Source organism: Pleurodeles waltl, chromosome 8 (genome assembly GCF_031143425.1).
Source record: "Pleurodeles waltl isolate 20211129_DDA chromosome 8, aPleWal1.hap1.20221129, whole genome shotgun sequence".
NCBI lineage: Eukaryota > Metazoa > Chordata > Amphibia > Caudata > Salamandridae > Pleurodeles > Pleurodeles waltl.
The window spans coordinates 1,160,673,666-1,160,695,395 of NC_090447.1; the positions used below are offsets into that span (position 1 = coordinate 1,160,673,666).

Consider the following 21,730-nt stretch of genomic DNA (forward strand, 5'->3'; position numbering starts at 1 on the left):
CCCCTAATCCCCCCAGGGACGTCTGATGACATCAGCGCACAAATGAGTGCTGACCTCATCAGAGGCCACTTCCCCATGATTTCCGCATTTCTCTTCCGATCATGTGATGGGGCCCTGAGAGGCTTCAAAGGGAAGGAAAGGAATTTCCTTCCCTTTGAAGTCTCTCAGAGCATTTCAAAAGCCGGATTGTAAAGCAATCCGGCTTTTGAAATGCCGACTAGACACCAGGGATATTTAAAAAATAATGAAACTGGCACAAGGGGGGGCGACCCCTTGTGCAAGGGTCGCTCCCCAGGGGGGCAAATTTATTTTACGCCATTTCTGCCCCCCCTGGGGGCAGATCGGCCTATTGTTATCAGGAGGGCAGAAACCTCTAGGCGCCAGGGCAACATTTTTTTTGTGTTTTGTTTTTTTAGAGATGGGGAGTGACCCCTAAGCAAGGGTCGCTCCCCTGGGGGGCAAATTGTATTTAGAATATTTCTGCCCCCCTTGGGGGCAGATCGGCCGATTTTTGTTAGGCCAATCTGCCCACAAGGGGGGCAGAAACCACTAGGCACCAGGGATCTTTTTTTTGTGCGCAAATGTCACGCAAGGGGAGCGACCCCTTAGGCAAGGGTCGCTCCCCAGGAGGGTGGGGGGGAGGCACATTTATTTTAGGCCTTTTCTGCCCCCCCCCCCCCCTCCAGGGGCAGATCGGCCGATTTTTGTTAGGCCAATCTGCCCCCAAGGGGGGCAGAAACCACTTAGGCACCAGGGAGTGGTGTGTGTGTGTATGCGTGTGTTTTCTTTAGGGGGGCAGTCCCTTGGGTAGGGGTCGCTCCCCATGGGGGCACATTACTGTTGGCCATATCTGCCCCCCTTGGGGGCAGATGGACCTATTTTTGTAAGGCCCATCTGCCCTCCAGGGTGGTGTGTTTCACATGCACCCGCACCATTTTTGTACCCACAATCCCCTGCAAACCCCCAACTTTGCTGGAAATCACATATTTTCCCCACGGTTTTGTGATGGAACCTTCCGGAATCTGCAGGAATCCACAAAATTCCTACCACCCAACATTGTCTCATCTATACCGATAAAAATTCTGCTGCACTTGTCAGCCTAAAAATTTTTTTTTGCAAACTGCCCTTTTGGACCCCATTTGGTTCCCCCTCAACATCAACATGTTTTTGGCTCTTCCCTTTCACAAGCACTAGGCCCACCTGCACAAATGAGGTATCATTTTTACTGGGAGACTGAGGGGAACATTGGGTGGTGTTGGACTTTTGCTTATGCAGGGTCATCCCCAGTCTTTTTGCCTCCTGCCTCCTATTTTTTTCTGACCTGTCGCTGTTGGCTTTTGAACTCTGAGCACATTCCCACTGCTAACCAGTGCTAAAGTGCATATGCTCTCTGTGTGAAATTGTATGTAAGTGGTTTATCCATGATTGGCATATTTGATTTACTAGTAAGTCCCTAGTAAGGTGCACTAGAGGTGCCAGGGCCTGTAAATCAAATGCTACTAGTGGGCCTGCAGCACTGGTTGTGCCACCCACATAAGTAGCTCTGTAATCATGTCTCAGACCTGCCACTGCAGTGTCTGTGTGTGTATTCTTACACTGTAAATTCGACTTGGCAAGTGTACCCACTTGCCAGGCCTAAACCTTCCCTTTTCTTACATGTAAGGCACCCCTAAGGTAGGCCCTAGGTAGCCCCAAGGGCAGGGTGCAGTGTATGGATAAGGTAGGACATATAGTAATGTGGTTTATATGTCCTGACAGTGAAATACTGCCAATTTCGTTTTCACTGTTGCAAGGTCTGTCTCTCTCATAGGATAATATGGGGGCTACCTTTAAATATGATTAAAGTGTAGATTCCCCTAGAGAGTAGATGGACATGTGGAGTTTGGGATCCCTGAACTCACAATTTAAAAATACATCTTTTAGTAAAGTTGATTTCGAGATTGTGAGTTTGGAAATGCCACTTTTAGAAAGTGAGCATTTTCTTGCTTAAACCATTTCTGTGACTCTGCCTTGTTTGTGGATTCCCTGTCTGGGTCAGTTTGACAGTTGGGTTGTTTTTCACCTCACACCAGACAGGGACACAAAGGGAGCTGGGGTGTGATCTGCATTTCCTGATTAGCCATCTCTGCTAGGAGGGAGGGGTGGAGTGGTCACTCTCATCTGAAAGGACTGTGCCTGCCTCTGACAATGCTGTCTCCAGCCCCCTGGTGTGTGTCTGAGGCCTTGCCTGGGCAAGGCAGGATTTCACAAGAAGGTGTGAGTCCCCTTTGAAGAAAGGTGACTTCAAAGACTAAAATGGGTATAAGAAGGGCACCCAAACTTACAAACTTGAGAAACACTTCTGGAATCAAGAGGAACCTCTGCCTGGAGAAGAGCTGATCGCTGAGGAACAAGTGCTGCCCTGCCTGTGACTGTGCTTTGTGGAGCTTTCCTGCAGTGCTGCTTCTGCCTGAGTAAGAGGGCAAAGACTGGACTTTGTGTGCCTTCCATCTTGAAGAAGAAATCTCCAAGGGCTTGATGTAGAGCTTGCCTCCTGTTATTGAAGTCTCAGGGATAGCAAAGACTTCTTCCTGCCAGCACCTGGAGTCTCTGGAGAGACCCCTACTCTGCTCTGTGGTGCCCTTCCAGTTCCTGGGACCCTGAAAGGAGAGGCTGGCAGCCTAAGGACAAAAATACACGCACCGAGCGCCGTGCGGAGAAAAGATCGACGCGAATCCGATCGCGGCTGAGAAAACGACGCGACGCCGGCTCCGCAGCTGAGAAACGACGCCGCAGGAAACGCGACCGGAGAATCGACGCCCGGAGCAGGAGAAACGACGCGCAGCATCGCTGACGAAGGCTGAGAGATCGCAACCAGCGCCGCAGGACTTTCGGACCGTCGCGTGGCTGGCTTTTTCGACGCGCCTCGCCGTGCCGAGCTGTTTTCGACGCATATAACCGTGCAGGGTTATTTTCGACGCACACCGCCCGTGCGGGGTTATTTTTGACGCAAACCAGGTACATTTACACGCTAGCAGCGCTAGTGTGTTGTTACAACTACCTAAAGACTCTTTTTATTTTTAAACCTTTAAAAAATCATAACTTGACTTGTGTATGTTGGATTTTTGTCGTTTTGGTCTTGTTTTGTCTAGATAAATATTTCCTATTTTTCTAAACTGGTGTTGTGTCATTTTGTAGTGTTTTCATTAAGTTACTGTGTGTGTGGGTACAAATACTTTACGCCCAGCACTCTGAGGTTAAGCCTACTGCTCTGCCAAGCTACCAAGGGGGTAAGCAGGGGTTAGCTGAGGGTGATTCTCTTTTATCCTAACTAGAGTGAGGGTCCTTGCTTGAACAGGGGGTAACCTGACTGTCAACCAAAGACCCCATTTCTAACATTGGTGACCAGCGGTCGGGATTGGACTTGTATTTGTACTTGACATACAGTAATTAAGTGTACACTACTGTTTTGAGTTCAGACCACTACGTGACCACATACTACTTGTCTTGTGATTCTGCTTTTTGTTCTCTGATGTCCTCCTGGAAGTATTGCTAATATTTTTGGACTTTGTTTTTGGTTGTGAAGCCTTTGCAGAATGGAAGTCAATTTCTGGCACCTATTTATATATAAAAAGTGGCAGCTTAAAGCATTCTGCATGGAAAGGGGACTGGCTGTGAACAAGAAATCCAGAAGGGAGGATCTTGAGTCAGCCCTGTTTCAGTATGAATTGAAACGTTGTCAGGCAACACCACCAAATGAGTCTGAGGAGGATAACTACTCTGAGGAGGAGGACTACTCCGAAGAGGAGGGCAGTGGCCCTGAGGAGGGAACAGAAAGAGATGATTGGCTCCTAGCTCGAATCCGGAGTCTGGAAGAGCTAGATGCAGAGCTTGAGAGGGCTGAGGAGGAGAGAGCCTTAGTCCTGGAAAAAGAAAGGATTGCAGCTCAAGAGCTGAGCTGTGAAGAGCTGAAGCTGGAGGCCATGAGGGCTGAGTCCAGTTCAGATGGTGGCAGCAAAAATCTTGTATCCAGTACTGCTGAAGAAGTGCACATGCCCAGGGAGGTGGTGCCCTACTTGAAGGAGGGAGTTAACACACGCCAGGAGGTTCAGGGGTATGAGGTAGCTCCAGTGATGCACAGGGTCCCTGAGGTGGATTGGGGAACTGGCATGGAGAGTCATATTCCTACTGGTGGGAGGGACACTCTACTGACTCTAGGTGAGAGTGACAGAGAGAGGGGTTCCCCCCAGGTAGAAGTCCTGGTTATGGAGTGTGAAAACATCCCAGAAGAGTGTGGGTTGAGTGTCAGGGACAGTCAGGTACTGTCTCACCAGTCTCAGGAGGGTGATGTGGGGTGCTTTTTCAAAGCAGAGTCACTGGATGGTTGGGTGAAGGGTACTTTGGTTAATTCATGTGAGGGGCTGAGTGATGTAATTGCTGGAGAGCATATGTCTAGTCCTTATTTTCCAGAGCTATGCCAACACCAGGTGGAGTGTGAGTTCTCTGACCCCAGGGAGCTTACAATGGAGGCAGACTTCTGGGTGAGTACCAGAGAGTCTGAAGAGGCATTTGGGGGTGCTCCTGAGAGGAGTGGTCTAGGTAGTTCCCAACCAGGTGAGGTAGGGAAGGATTGTAGTGTCCCAGGTAGGTCCCAGTGTAGTGGGATGGGTGAGGGACCCCATGTCCAGTCTCAGAGGAGAGGGAATGGGGATGGGTTGAGGCCCAAGGTGCCCGAGATCCGGTCCCAGGTCCTGGAGGGTTCCCTGCGGGAACACCAGGAGGGGAGCCTAGCCTGTACCATAGGGCCATCTGTTGAGGGAGACCCCACAGTGTCAGGAGAACTTGGGGGGGCCGCTGTAGCCAGCGTCCCACCAGTTCTGGTGTCTGGCAGTACCACTCCTAGTGAGGGGGTGCAGAAGTCCAGACAGAGGGTTGAGAGGGGGTTGCGGACCCCAGTGGAGAACCTGGAGGGTCAGGGGTCAGCTCTGAGAGCAGAGCCCCCCATGAATGACCTTGGTGAGACCATTTCTGGGTTGGGGGGAATCCAGACTCTGTCAGATGGGCAGAGGTCAGGGGACCTGCGCCAGCCAGACTCTTGTGTGGCCCTTCGGGACAGTGTGTCCCTTGAGGGGGGTAAGTGTGCCCCCCTGGAAGTCCTGGTGTGCCAGGCAGTGGTTCAACCGCAGGGTGGTGACCCTGGGTTGGATGACCAGGTTCAGAGGGTAAACTCTGACCTGGTAGGGGGTAGGTATGCCCCCCAGGAAGTCCTGGTTTGCCAGGCAGTGATCCAGTCTGTGGGTACAGACCCTGGATTGGGAGGCCAGGTTAAGGGTGTCCCCCCTGACCTGGAGGAAGGGGCTACTGCTAACAGTGCCCCTACCATGTTGTCTTCTGGGGGGGTCACTCCTAGTTGGGTGGTTCAGGACCCCAGAAGAGAGGGCAGGGGGAGGGAAGCCTCACCCCTGGCCCTGGTCCAACCTGAAGGTACAGACCCCAGGTTGGAGGCTCAGTTGCAGGTTAACATCCCTGCACTGATGGAAGAATTGTGCAGGACTGCTTCTACAAGCACCCTGACAGTTTTTGACTCTGGGGGTGCCGCTTCTGCAGGGAGGGTACAGAGCCCCAGAGGGGAGGACCAGGGTCAGGTTGTCATCCCTGACCTGGTGGAAGAGAGAGTGGTCAAAGGGTGCCAGGCACCTGGGGCTACTGCCCCCCACTCTCCGCAGTCACAGTGGTTGGAGAGGCCTGAGGTCGGGCTCTCATCCCTGACAGTTGTCCGGGGCCACCGTGGCTTGCTGTCCTGGTGGACAGAGTTGCCCCTGGGGGGGGGACGAGAGTCACACCCCGGGGGTGGAGTGGGCAACACCACTGTGTTGGCCCTGGTGGTACTATCTGCCCATTGCAATTCATCTGTGAGCAAAGTAAAGTTAGGTGCTGCACAGATGGTGTCTGAAGATGTGGAGAAGGGTTCCCCCTGGGTTAGCTTAGTGGGCCCTGAGAGTATGGACAGAGGGATCCAACTGGAGTCAGGAAGGCGTAGAACTGGAACATGCCCCTGCTGTTGTGGGCCTGGGTCCTTGTTCTATCGCCCCAATCAGGGAAGTACATCAAGGTATTGATTGTTCTCCCCTGGCTTTAGGCTGGTAGGGGGTCGTGTTGGACTTTTGCTTATGCAGGGTCATCCCCAGTCTTTTTGCCTCCTGCCTCCTATTTTTTTCTGACCTGTCGCTGTTGGCTTTTGAACTCTGAGCACTTTCCCACTGCTAACCAGTGCTAAAGTGCATATGCTCTCTGTGTGAAATTGTATGTAAGTGGTTTATCCATGATTGGCATATTTGATTTACTAGTAAGTCCCTAGTAAGGTGCACTAGAGGTGCCAGGGCCTGTAAATCAAATGCTACTAGTGGGCCTGCAGCACTGGTTGTGCCACCCACATAAGTAGCTCTGTAATCATGTCTCAGACCTGCCACTGCAGTGTCTGTGTGTGTATTCTTACACTGTAAATTCGACTTGGCAAGTGTACCCACTTGCCAGGCCTAAACCTTCCCTTTTCTTACATGTAAGGCACCCCTAAGGTAGGCCCTAGGTAGCCCCAAGGGCAGGGTGCAGTGTATGGATAAGGTAGGACATATAGTAATGTGGTTTATATGTCCTGACAGTGAAATACTGCCAATTTCGTTTTCACTGTTGCAAGGTCTGTCTCTCTCATAGGATAATATGGGGGCTACCTTTAAATATGATTAAAGTGTAGATTCCCCTAGAGAGTAGATGGACATGTGGAGTTTGGGATCCCTGAACTCACAATTTAAAAATACATCTTTTAGTAAAGTTGATTTCGAGATTGTGAGTTTGGAAATGCCACTTTTAGAAAGTGAGCATTTTCTTGCTTAAACCATTTCTGTGACTCTGCCTTGTTTGTGGATTCCCTGTCTGGGTCAGTTTGACAGTTGGGTTGTTTTTCACCTCACACCAGACAGGGACACAAAGGGAGCTGGGGTGTGATCTGCATTTCCTGATTAGCCATCTCTGCTAGGAGGGAGGGGTGGAGTGGTCACTCTCATCTGAAAGGACTGTGCCTGCCTCTGACAATGCTGTCTCCAGCCCCCTGGTGTGTGTCTGAGGCCTTGCCTGGGCAAGGCAGGATTTCACAAGAAGGTGTGAGTCCCCTTTGAAGAAAGGTGACTTCAAAGACTAAAATGGGTATAAGAAGGGCACCCAAACTTACAAACTTGAGAAACACTTCTGGAATCAAGAGGAACCTCTGCCTGGAGAAGAGCTGATCGCTGAGGAACAAGTGCTGCCCTGCCTGTGACTGTGCTTTGTGGAGCTTTCCTGCAGTGCTGCTTCTGCCTGAGTAAGAGGGCAAAGACTGGACTTTGTGTGCCTTCCATCTTGAAGAAGAAATCTCCAAGGGCTTGATGTAGAGCTTGCCTCCTGTTATTGAAGTCTCAGGGATAGCAAAGACTTCTTCCTGCCAGCACCTGGAGTCTCTGGAGAGACCCCTACTCTGCTCTGTGGTGCCCTTCCAGTTCCTGGGACCCTGAAAGGAGAGGCTGGCAGCCTAAGGACAAAAATACACGCACCGAGCGCCGTGCGGAGAAAAGATCGACGCGAATCCGATCGCGGCTGAGAAAACGACGCGACGCCGGCTCCGCAGCTGAGAAACGACGCCGCAGGAAACGCGACCGGAGAATCGACGCCCGGAGCAGGAGAAACGACGCGCAGCATCGCTGACGAAGGCTGAGAGATCGCAACCAGCGCCGCGGGACTTTCGGACCGTCGCGTGGCTGGCTTTTTCGACGCGCCTCGCCGTGCCGAGCTGTTTTCGACGCATATAACCGTGCAGGGTTATTTTCGACGCACACCGCCCGTGCGGGGTTATTTTTGACGCAAACCAGGTACATTTACACGCTAGCAGCGCTAGTGTGTTGTTACAACTACCTAAAGACTCTTTTTATTTTTAAACCTTTAAAAAATCATAACTTGACTTGTGTATGTTGGATTTTTGTCGTTTTGGTCTTGTTTTGTCTAGATAAATATTTCCTATTTTTCTAAACTGGTGTTGTGTCATTTTGTAGTGTTTTCATTAAGTTACTGTGTGTGTGGGTACAAATACTTTACGCCCAGCACTCTGAGGTTAAGCCTACTGCTCTGCCAAGCTACCAAGGGGGTAAGCAGGGGTTAGCTGAGGGTGATTCTCTTTTATCCTAACTAGAGTGAGGGTCCTTGCTTGAACAGGGGGTAACCTGACTGTCAACCAAAGACCCCATTTCTAACAGGTGGTATGAAATTTGTCCCAGTGTGGTGATCCCACACAGAAATGTCGCAAAAATGTGATTTTTTAGCTAAATTTGAGGTTTGCTGAGGATTCTGGGTAAGAAAACATTGGGGGATCCACGCAAGTCACAACTCACTGGACTCCCTCGGGTGTCTAGTTTTCAGAAATGTCTGGGTTTGGTAGGTTTCCCTAGAAGGCTGCTGAGCCCAGGACCAAAAACGCAGGCCCCCCGCAAAAACAGGTAGTTTTGTATTTGATAATTTTGATGTGTTCAGATACTGTTTTGGGGCATTTCCTTTCGCGGGCAGTAGTCCCATCCACAAAAGTGAGGTACCATTTTTATCGGGAGACTTGGGGGAACACTGGGTGGAAGGAAATTTGCGGCTCCTCTCTGATTCCAGAACTTTCTGTCACCGAAATGAGAGGTAAAAGTGTTTTTTGGCCAAATTTTGAGGTTTGCAGAGGATTCTGGGTAACAGAACCTGTTCAGAGCCCGACAAGTCACCCCATCTTGGATTCCCCTAGGTGTCTAGGTTTCAAAACTGCGCAAGTTTGCTAGGTTTCCCCAGGTGCCGTCTGAGCTAGAGGCCAAAATCCACAGCTAGCCACTTTGCAGAAAACAGCTCTGTTTTCTTTGTGAAAATGTGATGTGTCCATGTTGTGTTTTGGGGCAGTTCCTGTCGCTAACGTTAGGCCTACCCACGCAAGTGAGGTACCATTTTTATCGGCAGACATGGGGGAACACAGAATAACAAAACAAGTGTTATTGCCCCTTGTCTTTCTCTACATTTTTTCCTTCAAATGTAAGACAGTGTGTAAAAAAGACATCTATTTGAGAAATGCCCTGTAATTCACATGCTAGTATGGGCACCCCGGAATTCAGAGATGTGCAAATAACCACTTCTTCTCAAAACCTTATCTTGTGGCCATTTTGGAAATACAAAGGTTTTCTTGATACGTATTTTTCATTTTTTATATTTCAGCAAATGAATTGCTGTATACCCGGTATAGAATGAAAACCCATTGCAAGGTGCAGCTCATTTATTGGCTCTGGGTACCTAGGGTTCTTGATTAACCTACAAGCCCTATATATCCTCGCAACCAGATGAGTACAGCTGACGTAACAGTATATTGCTTTCAAAAATCTGACATCGCAGGAAAAAGTTACAGAGTAAAACGTGAAGAAAAATTGCTGTTTTTTTCACCTCAATTTCAATATTCTTTCATTTCAGCTGGTATTTTCTGTACGAAACACTTGTAGGATGTACACAAATGACCCCTTGCTAAATTCAGAATTCTGTTTACTTTTCAGAAATGTTTAGCTTTCTGGGATCCAGCATTGGTTTCTCACTCTTTTCTGTCACTAACTGGAAGGAGGCTGAAAGCACAAAAATTAGTAAAAATGGGGTATGTCCCAGTAAAATGTCAAAATTGTGTTGAAAAATTGGGTTTTCTAATTTAAGTCTGCCTGTACCTGAAAGCTGGGAAGATGGTGATTTTACCACCACAAACCCTTTGTTGATGCCATTTTCAGGAGAATAACCACAAGCCTTCTTCCTCAGCCCTTTTTTCCCATTTGTTTGAAAAAAACAAAATTATTTCTGTATTTTGGCTAATTTCTTGGTCTCCTTCAGGGGAACCCACAAAGTCTGGGTACCTCTAGAATCCCTAGGATGTTGGAAAATTTGCCGTGGGTAGCTTATGTGAACAAAAAGTTATGAGGGCCTAATCGCGAACTGCCCCAAATAGCCAAAAAAAGGAGGGGAAAAGGCCTGGCAGCGAAGGGGTTAAAAGAAGGAGAGAGGGTTGTAGAGTTTGGGAAGGGTAGTGTTAGGGGTTTGTAGGGTTCAGGGAAAGATAGTGCTAAGTTGTAAGGGGTTTTTAGAGTTCAGGGATGGGATAGTATTGGGTAGAAATTGTTTTTTTAGAGTTCAGGAAAGGGTAGCAAGAAGGGGTAGTAAGATTTTTAAGGTTCAGGGAAGAAAAGCATTGAAGGGTAGTAATTATTATTTTGTTTCAGGGATGGGTGGCATTAAGTGGTAGGGTATTTAGGGTTCAGGGAAGGGTAGCGTTGAGGGTAGTAAGGATTAGCATGTTTCATAAAGGGGTAGCAGTAAGGGCCAATCAGTGGCATTTATGGTTCAGGAATGAGTACCTGTAGGGGGCGGTGACTTTTTTAGGATTCAGGGATGGTTAGCATTAAGGGTAATAAGAGTGATTATGATTATGATTATGATTCAGGGAAGAGAAGCGTTCAGTGGTGGCAAGGATTTTTATTGTTGAAGGATGGGTAGCATTAAGTCATAGAAAGGAACCTGTACAGTACATGGAAGAGCAGAGTTACAAGGTTTGTGGGTTCAGGGCAGGTTAGCTTTGAGGGGCAGTAAAGATTTTTTATGGTTCAGGGAATGGTCGATTTAAGGGGTAGTAAGGAGTTTTTAGGATTCAGAGAAGAACAGTCGTAAAGAGAAGTGAGAGTTTTAGGGTTCACCAATGGAGTAGTATGGGGTAGTAATGGATTTTTTGGGTTCAGTGAAGGTAGCATGAAGGGGTATTGGGGTATTTGGGTTCAAAGAAAGGTATCTGTACACTGTGGTATGGATTTTTTTAGTGTTCAGAGAAGGTTCGCGTTAAGAGGTAGTAAGGGTTTTTTTAAGGTTTGTGAAAGAGTAGCTTTAAGCGGTGGCAAGAGGTTTTGGGGTTCAACAATGGGTAGCATTAAGGCATAGGGTTCAGGGAAGGGTAGCATTACATTCTTTGTAGGGTTCACCGCTGGTTAGCTTTAAGGGGCAGTAAGGTATTTTTTTTTATGGTTGAGGGAATGTAATGTGAAAGGGTAGTAAGTGTTATTAGGGTTCAGAGAAGGCCAGTAGTAACAAGTAGTAAGGGAATTTAGGGTTCAGGTAAGGAGTACTATGGTTGTTTTTGGGTTCAGGAAAAGGTAGTTGTAGCAGGTGGGAAGCTTTTTTAAAAAATTTGGGGTTCATAGCATTAAGGGGTAGTGGGTTTTTAGGCTTCAGGGAGGAGCAGTGTTAAGGGATATTAAAGATTTTTTAGGTAGCCAAAGGGCAGAAATAAAGGGTGGTATTTTTTTTAGGATTCAGAGACAGGTAGTGTTAAGGTGTATTAAAGGTTCTTATAATGCACAAAAGGGTAGCATTAAGGGGTAGCAATGGTTCTTTAAGGGGTAGTACAGGTTTAGTGTTCCGGGAAGAGCAGCATTAAAGGGGGAGTAACGAGTTTTAAGTGTTCCAAGAAGGGCAATTTTAAGTTGCGCTACAGGCCAGTAAAGGGTTTGTAGGGTTCAGGTATGGGTATTGTTAAGGGTTTCAAGGGTCGTGGGATGGGTAGTGTTAAGAGTTAGCAAGTGGTTATTAGGGTTCAGTGAATGCTAGCATTAAGGGGTAGTTAGATGTTTTAAGGACTCAGGGAAGGGCAGTATTAAGGAGAAGTAAGGGATTTTTAGGTTTTATTAATGGGGGAGTAACTGTAAAAGGGGTTTTTAGGATTCATGGAAATGTAGCTGTAAGAGGTAGTAAGGATCATTGAGAGTTTAGGGATGGTAGCACTAAGGTGAAGTTAGGGTTTGTAGGGTACAGGGAAGGGTAGTATTATGGGCTATGTAAGGTTCAGATCAGCTTTAAAAAGCACTAAGGGTTTTTTATGGTTCAGGGAAGGTAACGTTAAGGAGTTTTTAGGGTTCACAGAGGGCCAGTGGTAAGGACTATTAACGGTTATTGGTGTTCAGGGATAGAGTAGTATCAGGCTGTGTTGGGTTCAGGAAAGAAACCTGTAACGGTTAATAACGATCATTTAGGGATTAAGGGGAATTTGGGGTTTTTAGGGTTCAGGAAAAGGTACCATAAATGGGGAGTAAAGGTTTTTTGGGGTTCAGGGATTGGTAGGTGTAAGGGGTGGTAAGGGGTTTTTAGGGTTTAGCGATAGGTAACATTAAGGGGTAGCTGGATCTATTAGGGTTCATGGAAGGGGTGCATCAAGGGTTAGTGGTTTGTTTTAGGGTCCATGGTAAGGTTTTTAGGACTCAGGAAAAAGTAAAGTGGTAGAAAAGCCTTTTTAAAGTTTAGGAAAGGGGTTTTCAGGTTACAGGGATGGGTAGTATTAATGGATGGGAAGTGTTTGTAGGGTTCAGGATGGGATAAGCATTAATATGTTTTTAGGGTTCAAGGAAGAGGAAAATTAAGGAGCAGTAAGGGTTTTTAGGGTTCAGAAAAGGTAGCGTTAAGCGCAGTAGGGAGACTAAGGTTTTGGGAAGGTTAGTGTTAGAGTAGTTAGGAACTTTCAGGTTTGAGGGATGGGTAGCAATAAGGGATAGTAAGGTTTTCTGGTTCAGGGAAGATTAGCCTTAAGGGGTAGTATGGGGTTTTAAGGGTTCATGGAAGGATATCAGTAAGGTGTGGCAAGGGTTTTTTAGGGATCAGGAATGGCTAGAATTAAGGGGGAGGTACAGGTTTTTAGGGTTCATGGAAGGGCGGCACTAAGTTATCATAAAGAGTTTTTAGGGTTCAGGGAGGTTAGTGTTAGGGAGTATTGGGGTTTTTAAAGTTCACAGAAGGGAAGCATTAATGGGTAGTAAGGATTTCTTAGTGTTCAGAGAAGGGTGGCATTAAGTTGTAGTAAGTGTTTTTTCAGACTAAGGGAAGGGTAGCATTAAGGGGTAGTAAGGTTTTTAGGATTCAGGGAAGAGTAACATTAAGTGGTTGCAAGGGATTTTAGGGTCTAGGGAAGGGTAGCATTAAGGGGTAGTAAGGTTTTTAGGATTCAGGGAAGAGTAACATTAAGTGGTTGCAAGGGATTTTAGGGTCTAGGGAAGAGAAGCTTTAAGGAATAGTAAGGACTTTAAGGGTTCAGGGATGAGTACCATTAAGGAGTTGTTAGGGCTTTTTTAGAGATAAAGGAAGGGCAGCATTAAGAGGTAGTTAGGGGTTTCAGGCTACAGAGAGGTGTAGCATTAAGAGATGGTAAGGGGGTTTGAAGTTTCAAGAAAGGGTTGCGTTAAGGGCTTTGTAGAGCTCAGGGAAGGAGAGTGTTAGGGTGTAGTAAGGGGTTTGTAGGGTTCAGAAAAAGATAGTGTTAAGGGGTAGTAAGGAATTTTTAGGATTCAGCGAAGGTTAGTGTTGGGGTAATAAGGGATATTTGGGTTTCTGGGATGCACAGTTTAAAGGAATAGTAAGATGTTCCAATTTAGGGGAGGGTAGAGTTGAGGAGAAGTATCGGGTTTAGGGTGAGAAAAAAACATTCTCTCAAGGAGTACCATTTTAAGTATGTCTGAAGTTGATGATGGAAAGGGAAGGCGGGGTGGCTGAGAATGCAAACAACAATAGGTTCCACTGCAGGGCATGTGTCTGATCTAAAGGTCAAGCTCTAAAGTAACACAGTAACTAAACTTCATAAAGACTATAACTCTGCAACTCAGGAACTTGATAAAAAAATGATTACAGCACTTGAAAAGTAAGCATGTCTGTGAAAGCACACATCTCCTGTACAACCAAAGCATGCACTGCTGTCCACAAACACTAGTAGTCCCAAAAGCTCTTTTCAAGGTTGACCACATAAAGTATTGCAACCTATGGGCAGCCAAGCGAAACTTAAAGATATGAACATTTTCCCACTGGCTCACAGCAGACGTTTATGTTTGAAAAGAGTTGTACCAATTCCGCTCAAGTCCTACTGATAAAATGCAGCCAGCCATTGCCCGTTGACAGTACTGCTTCAAAGGTTTCACAACTGGCCATGAGAGCCAATGAATGCCATATACTCCAAACAGACGAGGCCAGCGTTCTAATTTCATTAGCGACCATAGAGACCTATAGCAGACTTATGTCCGCCTCCCTCGTCTACATACGTTCCACACGTAGGTAAATCAGTCTCGATCTCCCGCAGTACTGCCACGGTGTAACTTACCTACGCCCCTACTGGAGGCTGACAAAGGAGAACCTCGGCAGCTGGAGGTAGCCCCCTGCCGCAAAACCCCAGGACAGTCCGACTCATGCCCTGCGGCTCTGTTCCAGGAGCGACCGTCGCGGTCGAGTAATGACAATGTGGCCTCCTCGCTCCCTGGACCCCTTCTTTCCTGCCTCTGTCTCCCTGCCCCACCCCCGACAGCCCAGCGCGAGAGTCCATAGAGACCGGCCTAGCAACGAGGGACTAGACAGCCCACGGGAGGGAGGGCTCATTCAAGGGCGGGGATTAGTCCCTGTCACCCGTCAATCACTGTGGTGAACCGAAGGGGACACGCCCACACGGAGCAAGAGTGCTCTATGAGAATAGGTTGGTTATAGAGTTCCTATAAAGAACCAGGTTATTTTTTAGAGAATCGAGTTCTGTTTTTTAGAACTCTGTAGCTCCAAAACCGGGCTCCAGGACGTTATATAGAACACTTGTTAAAACTTAACTGTCTATGAAAGCAGGCTGACCTACCAAGAAAATATACTGTAGGTGTGTTAAAACGGACGGACTTTAGAGACGTTGTTGCTTTAAGGAATTTATGTTTTTGTTTATTTTATTAAACGTGTGTTACCCTCAGCTGGTTTGCACGTTTTGCACAGCGTGAACGTGATAGCAATTTAACAGGGAAGTGCGATACAGTGTGGCATGTGGATATGCAATTTTTTAAGATAAGATGCACACAAATAACGCCCCTTGTATGTGTATCCAACCAAAGAAGATAGCAGATACTAGGAGCTTTATTGTTTAGGTGTATGCAGCTCTACTAATCAACACTGCATTGTAAAGAAGTTCTCATTACCAAGCATGAGTTAAAATAAAATTCTATGGCACTGTAAAAACAAATCATTAATAGTGTACGCATTAAACAAGAGGCACATATTTCCCTCTACTCCTGTAATACAAGTGGCGAAAATGAAGAAGGAGAGAATTTTTTTTTTAAAATGGGTTCAAATGGTGCATTTTTTTTACAATTTGTAGCTTAAAATTGAGTACTTACTATAATTGTTGGCACAAAAAGTGTGCAGATGATGAATTGATGCATGTTACAGAACAAATGTAAAAAACGAGCTAAAAGTTTACCTGTGATGGTCACTCCGAGCTTGGCCTCCAGTCTCATTTTGGCTTTTCATTCTTTTATCACTATATTACCTACTGACACCTGATAGTTATAGTTAGAGCCTAGTTTCCAATGAAAAAGCGTCACTTGACTTGCCTATATCTTTGGCACCTTTTGAAGAATCTTTACACAATTTTCCAAAATAAGTGTGCCAGAGAATCTTGTTGTGTGTGGGAAGTTTCGGGGTGATACGTCAAGCGGAGGCATAGAAAAAGGGGGGACAATAAAAGTGCATTTTCCACTTTAATTCCCGTAATGATTTTAGACACAACTACAACCCAAACAGTTGGATGGAATTACCCCAAATTTGGCAGTAAAGTAGCTCTTGTTCTAGAAAGAGTGCTTTTTGTTATTTGGTGTAAATCCGTTCAGTAGTTTTTGAATTATTAAAAGAAAACCAAACTTGTATATCTGGAGGCATGAAGGCTTCGGAAATCCTCCTCATCTTGTGCAGAGATTTGATTGGCTGCCAACACTTCAACCAGGAAGTGTTGGCAACCATTTGGAGACCCGGCTTCTGCCCCATCTAAAAAATAAACATAAAAAAAGAAAAGGGGTCAGGGTACTGTTTTCCTACCACCCCTCCTACCCTTGTCGAGCCATGGATGCCCCTGGGGACACCCACCGCCAGGGCTGGCTCCTGCCACCTTCCGAGGTGCCCACCCTCAGGAGGTAGCTGTTTGCTTTTGCTTGATGAGAAGTTAATTAAGTAAGAATTGATTATTATTGAATTATGAATTACTTATAAATTATTTAATTGATAGTTAAATATGTAAATTGTGTAATTATTAGATTTGTAAAGTTATATTTTAGATGCAGGTTGTTTGGTTTCTAGAGGTATGGGGGAAGTTAATTATGTAATAATTGTTTATTAATTATTTATTTATTAATGATTCATTATTTAATTGAGAATTACATATCTAAATTGTGTTATTATAACTTTAAAGTTATATTTTAGGTGCATGTTGTTGTGTTTATAGGGGTAGGTGGTAAGTTAAAAATAACTAATTATCAAATATTTATACATTTTTATTAAAATATGTAATTGAATTATAATTATGTTAATTGTCTAATAAGTATATTTTTAATGTATATTTATTGTTGGTTGTTTTGTTTGTAGGGTAATAGGAAGTCATTTAAATAATAAATAATTGCCAATTAAAAACGCTTTCCCTACTATTGCAGTGACTGGAGTGTGAATACTAAATTTTGTGTATGCATATATGTATATATATATATATATATATATATATATAGTGAATGTGTTTTTTATTTTAATTATTTTGCTAAGTTATTTAACGTTTTGTTTTTGATTTTGTTACTGTTTTATACTTCATATATTAACGTATATACATACAATTAATATAATGTAAAACACATTTTTTAATAATAGTGGTATGTAATATAAATGTATGTATAAACATACACACTCTTACGTACTTATGTGTATATGTTTATTTTTATATAAGTATACATTTATTTTTTATAAAGTGGACCACCTTTTAAAACAAAACAATTTTGAGTTTGATTCAATCTAAATTTCAGGGGCTCAAGAAAAATGTCTTATCAAAGGTGGAACGTCCTGCTCTGAAAAGGTCCAGTAACGTTGCACATTTCTTTTATCAATATAGGGGCTTAAGGTGTGAACAAAGTGAATATGACTGAGGAAGGAGCAGTTTGCATATTTGCACAAATCGGTCACTTATTGCAAATAGAGTTAATGATATGAAACGTGTAGATTAGCAATTCTTACCTTTTATATTATTAGTATATTCCCAGCCAATGCGACCCAAGGGAGAAATGTTTTCAAAGCGAATGTCTATGTTTTACTAGCTTAGATTGTTGAAACTCACTTTGTTTTGGAATGGGGTTTTGGGGGGAGTCAGGCATGCCTGGTCTCCCCCCGGGCTTATCGGGCTGGTGGAGCTGGCCACAAGGGGACCGGGTATTTGATTGGTTAAGGGACAGGAAGGGGTGGTAGCCTGGGGGTCACTATAAAAGGTGTGGGTTGGGCTTGGGCGGCCTCTTTGGCTGTAGTCACACCCAGGAGGCGGTACTCGGGCAGTTTTTTGGGGTTTTAGAACAAGCGTGGGTGGGCTTGAGGAGACCGAAGAGGCCTTCTTCTGACAGGGTTTCAGCTGCCGTTTTGGCCTGTAAATCCCCTGTAACAAGTCCTAAGAAAGGCAAGAAATTTAAAGTTAAAAGTGTGGCCGGGCGAAAAGTTTCGTTTTCACCGGACCACGGAAGTGAGGAGCCAAGGGTTAGCAATGAGGGCAGCTTACCTGGAATAGGGGCGGCGAGGAGGGGTGAGGCGAGTAATGCACGTCGTTATGGCGGTTTTTTGGTGCGGAGGGTGGCAGCCAAGGGTAGAGGCGCCCGTGTGGTCGGCGATGGCTCTGCGGCGGGGAAAACGGTTGGGCGCGGCTCTCGCGCGCGTTCTGGGACTGGAGCTGGGAGGCTGAGGGGCGCGATGCGCACCCGCGGCCAGAAGGGGGCGGGTGCGGCACGCGCGAGCTTGGCAAAAGGCACGCGTGCGCACCAGGTTCTCTCACCTCGAGCCCCACTCGCCGTAGAAAGCGAGTGGGAGCAGGAGGGGCTGCCTTTTGAGGAAGGACAGTTAGGAGGGGCAGCCAAGATGGCCGCGCCCTCCGATTTGAAGGATTTAAGCGTCGGAGAGGGGAATTTGATGAATTTCGGAGTCGAGGAAGAGAATTTCCCGTCGGGTGAAGGTAGCCATATGTTTATGGCTACGCAAGATAATAAGGCTGTAATAGTCATAGATTCCGAGGAGGAAGGTGAGGTTTTAGAGCTGCAGGTTGAGGAAGGGAGTGGCATTGGTGGGCATTTTGAAAGGGGTTTCTTAGTGCCTAGTGGGGGGGGGAGTCGGCAGACTTCCAATATACTTTGTCAGGTGGGGCTCGGGGTGCAAGAGTGGGAGGTGGAGGATCATTCAATTTTTAGGGCAGGAGGGCGGGGTTTTTCCCGGAAGGAACAAGGTAGGATTTCACAGGGTAGCATTTGTGGCGCAGCATTGGAATATAGGGGTGCAGGGTCAGCGCAGTTGGGTCAGAAAGTTTTGGATCACGAACAAAGGGCGTACCTTTCCGAGTGTGCGGCCCCTCATGTTTCAAGCGGACATGGGGTGTTAATAGAGCACCAGCGGTCTGGACGGTCGGCTGGAGGTCCTGTTTCGGTGGGGGTCAGGGCACCTCCGGGACGCCGAACAGAAGGGAGGGCGCAATCCGGAGCGGTTCGCCTGACGGCGAGGGAGGTCACACCTATGGAAGTCAGATCGGTCGAGTCGAATGCCAGAGGTTCGGAGTCTAGGTCTTATAGCCGGAGCGCTATGTTGACTGGTGAGGAAGAAGAGGAGTTGGACTATGATGAAGATGTTGAACAAGTCGAAGCTCCTCAAGGGTCAACGAGTGGGCAGGCGTTCCGGGGCGAGCGGCTGTCTCGTCGAGATGTGGCTGCAAATTTATCTAGAGGTGAGGGTTGTGTATTGGGGGGTACCAGGTCTGGGCTTCGAGTTTCAACAAACGTGGATGTAGCAATTCAGGCGGGTGGAGAAGTAATAGAGAGCAAAGTGGGGGATCCCATGAGTGCGCAGGAAGAATCAGGTAAGGTTGGGGTGGATCAGGTGAGTGTGGGACAGAGTAGTAGCATTAGTCAAGGTTTGGGAAAGGGAAAGAGATTACCGTATATGGGAGTGTCGATGCCTTTGGGGGCGCATCTCACTCTAAGTTTGAAAGAAAAAATTTGGAAAGGGGAGTTTGTGGATGTGTTTAAGTTACTTCATAGAGAAGTTCAGGCTAAAGAGGGTTCTAAGGAGGAGGAGTGGGAATTAGCTCGGAGACCTAAAGTTCCCACGACAATTGATAATTGGACGTCAGCTTTCTTGATTTATGCCAGTGTTCTGTGCGAGCGTTTCCCGGATTGCTCGGTGGCGCTTTTGAAATACATGGACGTGGTGAGAAGGGCACAGATGGATTATGGTGGATTTGGCTGGTTCCGTTATGACGAGGAATTTAGGGCAAGGAAAGCGGTCTACCCAGAAAAGGCTTGGGGTGAAATTGATAATGAATTGTGGATGCAGTGGTTGAGAACTGCTCGGACTGCCCCAGCAACGCATACGGCGAGCGGTTTACCGGTTCAGTATCGGCCCTTTCAGAGCCGTTCCACTCATTTTGGGGTGGGATCTGGGCAATGGGGACAATTGCCACATAATGGGGCCTGCTGGTCATTCAACAGTGGGATGTGTACAAGGCAACAATGTAAATTTAGGCATGATTGTTCCAATTGTGGGGGCAGCCATCCGGTTTACCAATGTTTTGGAGGATTCAATTGGGCTGGACAAGGGGTACAGGGTAGAGGAGTGGACAGGGGAAGAGGGCAATTCCAGCAGTTGGCAGGAAAAGGGCCCTACTCCCATTAATATAGAGGTTGTTACGCATTGGTTACAATTTTATCCACGTTCGGAGGATGCAAAAGTTTTGGTTCGTGGTTTCAGGGACGGATTTAAGCTATGTTACCAAGGTCCGAGGATGAGGAGATGGGCCAACAATTTGAAGTCCGCAAGGCAATTCCCCGATGTTGTTAGGGCTAAAATTAAAAAGGAAGTGGAGTTGGGTAGGATTGCAGGCCCCTTTTTCAGCTGGCCATTGCCGAATTTGATCATTTCCCCTCTAGGAGTGGTGCCAAAAAAGCAGAAAGGCGAGTTTCGTCTTATCCATCATTTGTCTTGGCCGGCGGGTGCGTCGGTGAATGATTTCATCGCCACGGAGGACTCAGTGGTGCATTATGCATCGGTTGATTATGCTATTGCTTTGGTGAGGAAGTGTGGCCGGGGCGCTGAGATGGCTAAGTCAGATATTCAGTCGGCTTTCCGGCTTTTGCCAGTGCACCCAGAGGATTTTTCTTTATTGGGTTTGCAATTTGAGGACGCAATTTTTGTGGATAGGATGCTACCTATGGGATGTTCTGTATCTTGTTCTCTTTTTGAAATGTTTAGCACTTTTTTGCAATGGATTTTACAGTACAGGGGTGGAGTGAAGTTTGTTACCCACTACCTGGACGATTTTCTGTTCATTGGGACACCTCAGTCTAGTGAGTGTGGTCAGGCGTTGGAGACCTTTGAGTGTCTTATGGCAGAGTTCGGGGTCCCGTTGGCTCAGGACAAAACTGAGGGGCCATCCACCTGCTTAAGCTTTCTCGGAATTGAGCTTGATTCGGTTAAACTGGAAGTTCGTTTGCCCCAGGAAAAGGTTCAGCAATTGATTTCCTTATTGGAAGAGGCGGTAAAAAGGCCAAAAATTGAGCTACGGCAAGCGCAGAGTGTTTTAGGACATTTGAATTTTGCATGCAAAGTGGTTAGAGTTGGTAGAGCTTTTTGCAGGCGCTTAGGTTTTGCAATGAAAGGGGCAGTTTTGCCACACCAGCACATTCGGCTTCGGGCAAGTGTCAAAGAGGACTTGAGGATTTGGATCAGTTTTCTGGAACAGTTTAATGGAGTTAGCATGTTGGTTGATGAAATGGATTGGCAGTGGCAGATACAGATATTTTCAGATGCGGCAGGAGCGCATGGTTTTGGCCTCTTTTGGGATGGACATTGGGCGGCTGAGAGTTGGCCCTTGACTTGGAAAAAAGCGAAACATAGCATCGCTTTCTTGGAATTTTTCCCTTTGGTGGTGGCTTTGTCGGTTTGGGGTTCACATTTGGCAAATCGCAATGTTGTTTTCAATGTGGATAATCAGTCAGTGGTACATTTGGTGAATTCCCAGAGGGCGAAAGACGAGAAGGTTTTGAGGCTGTTGAGAGTTTTCTTGTTGAAATGTTTGCAATGGAATGTGATGTTTAAGGCGAAGTATGTTCCTGGTGTGAATAACGATATTGCGGATGCACTGTCTCGTTTCCAGTGGCAGAGGTTCTGTGGTCTTGCGCCGGGAGCGGATGTACAGAAGACGGTGGTTCCCAGGGAGTTGTGGGATTTAGGAGAGTGAGGATGTTGCAGCTGGTCCAGCAATCAATAGCTCCATCTACACGGAAGAGTTACGAGCAGGCCTGGTTGGAGTTTTTAAGGTCAGGCGCGGTGAGACGGGTTGGGGGTAGAGAAGTTTTTATGCAAAGGAGGGAGGACGCTGTTCATTTTATTATGCAGCAAATAGAGTTGGGGTTATCGGCGGTGACTATTTCAGGTAAGTTGTCGGGGATATCATTTTTTGGTAAGTATTTTTTGGGGTATGATCCGGTGGAAGGGGAGCTTTGCAGACGTTTGATTGCGGGGTGGGCTAGGGAGGGGGGGGCGAGGAGGGATGGGAGGAGACCTATTACGTCAGATTTGCTTCAAGAGTTGTTGGGAGTTTTAGTTGAGGTTTGTTTTTCACCTTGGG

At 46.5% G+C, this 21,730-nt stretch overlaps 1 protein-coding gene across 1 annotated transcript in view; it reads right to left on the minus strand.

Annotated features, from left to right (window-relative positions):
• Positions 1-14,459, minus strand: part of LRRC63 (leucine rich repeat containing 63) — a 358,867-nt gene extending 344,408 nt beyond the window's left edge. The window contains exon 1 of the mRNA XM_069205393.1: positions 14,180-14,459. The gene's annotated coding sequence lies outside the window, so the exon portion shown is untranslated. The remainder of the gene's footprint in view (positions 1-14,179) is intronic.
• Positions 14,460-21,730: the final 7,271 nt, after the last annotated feature.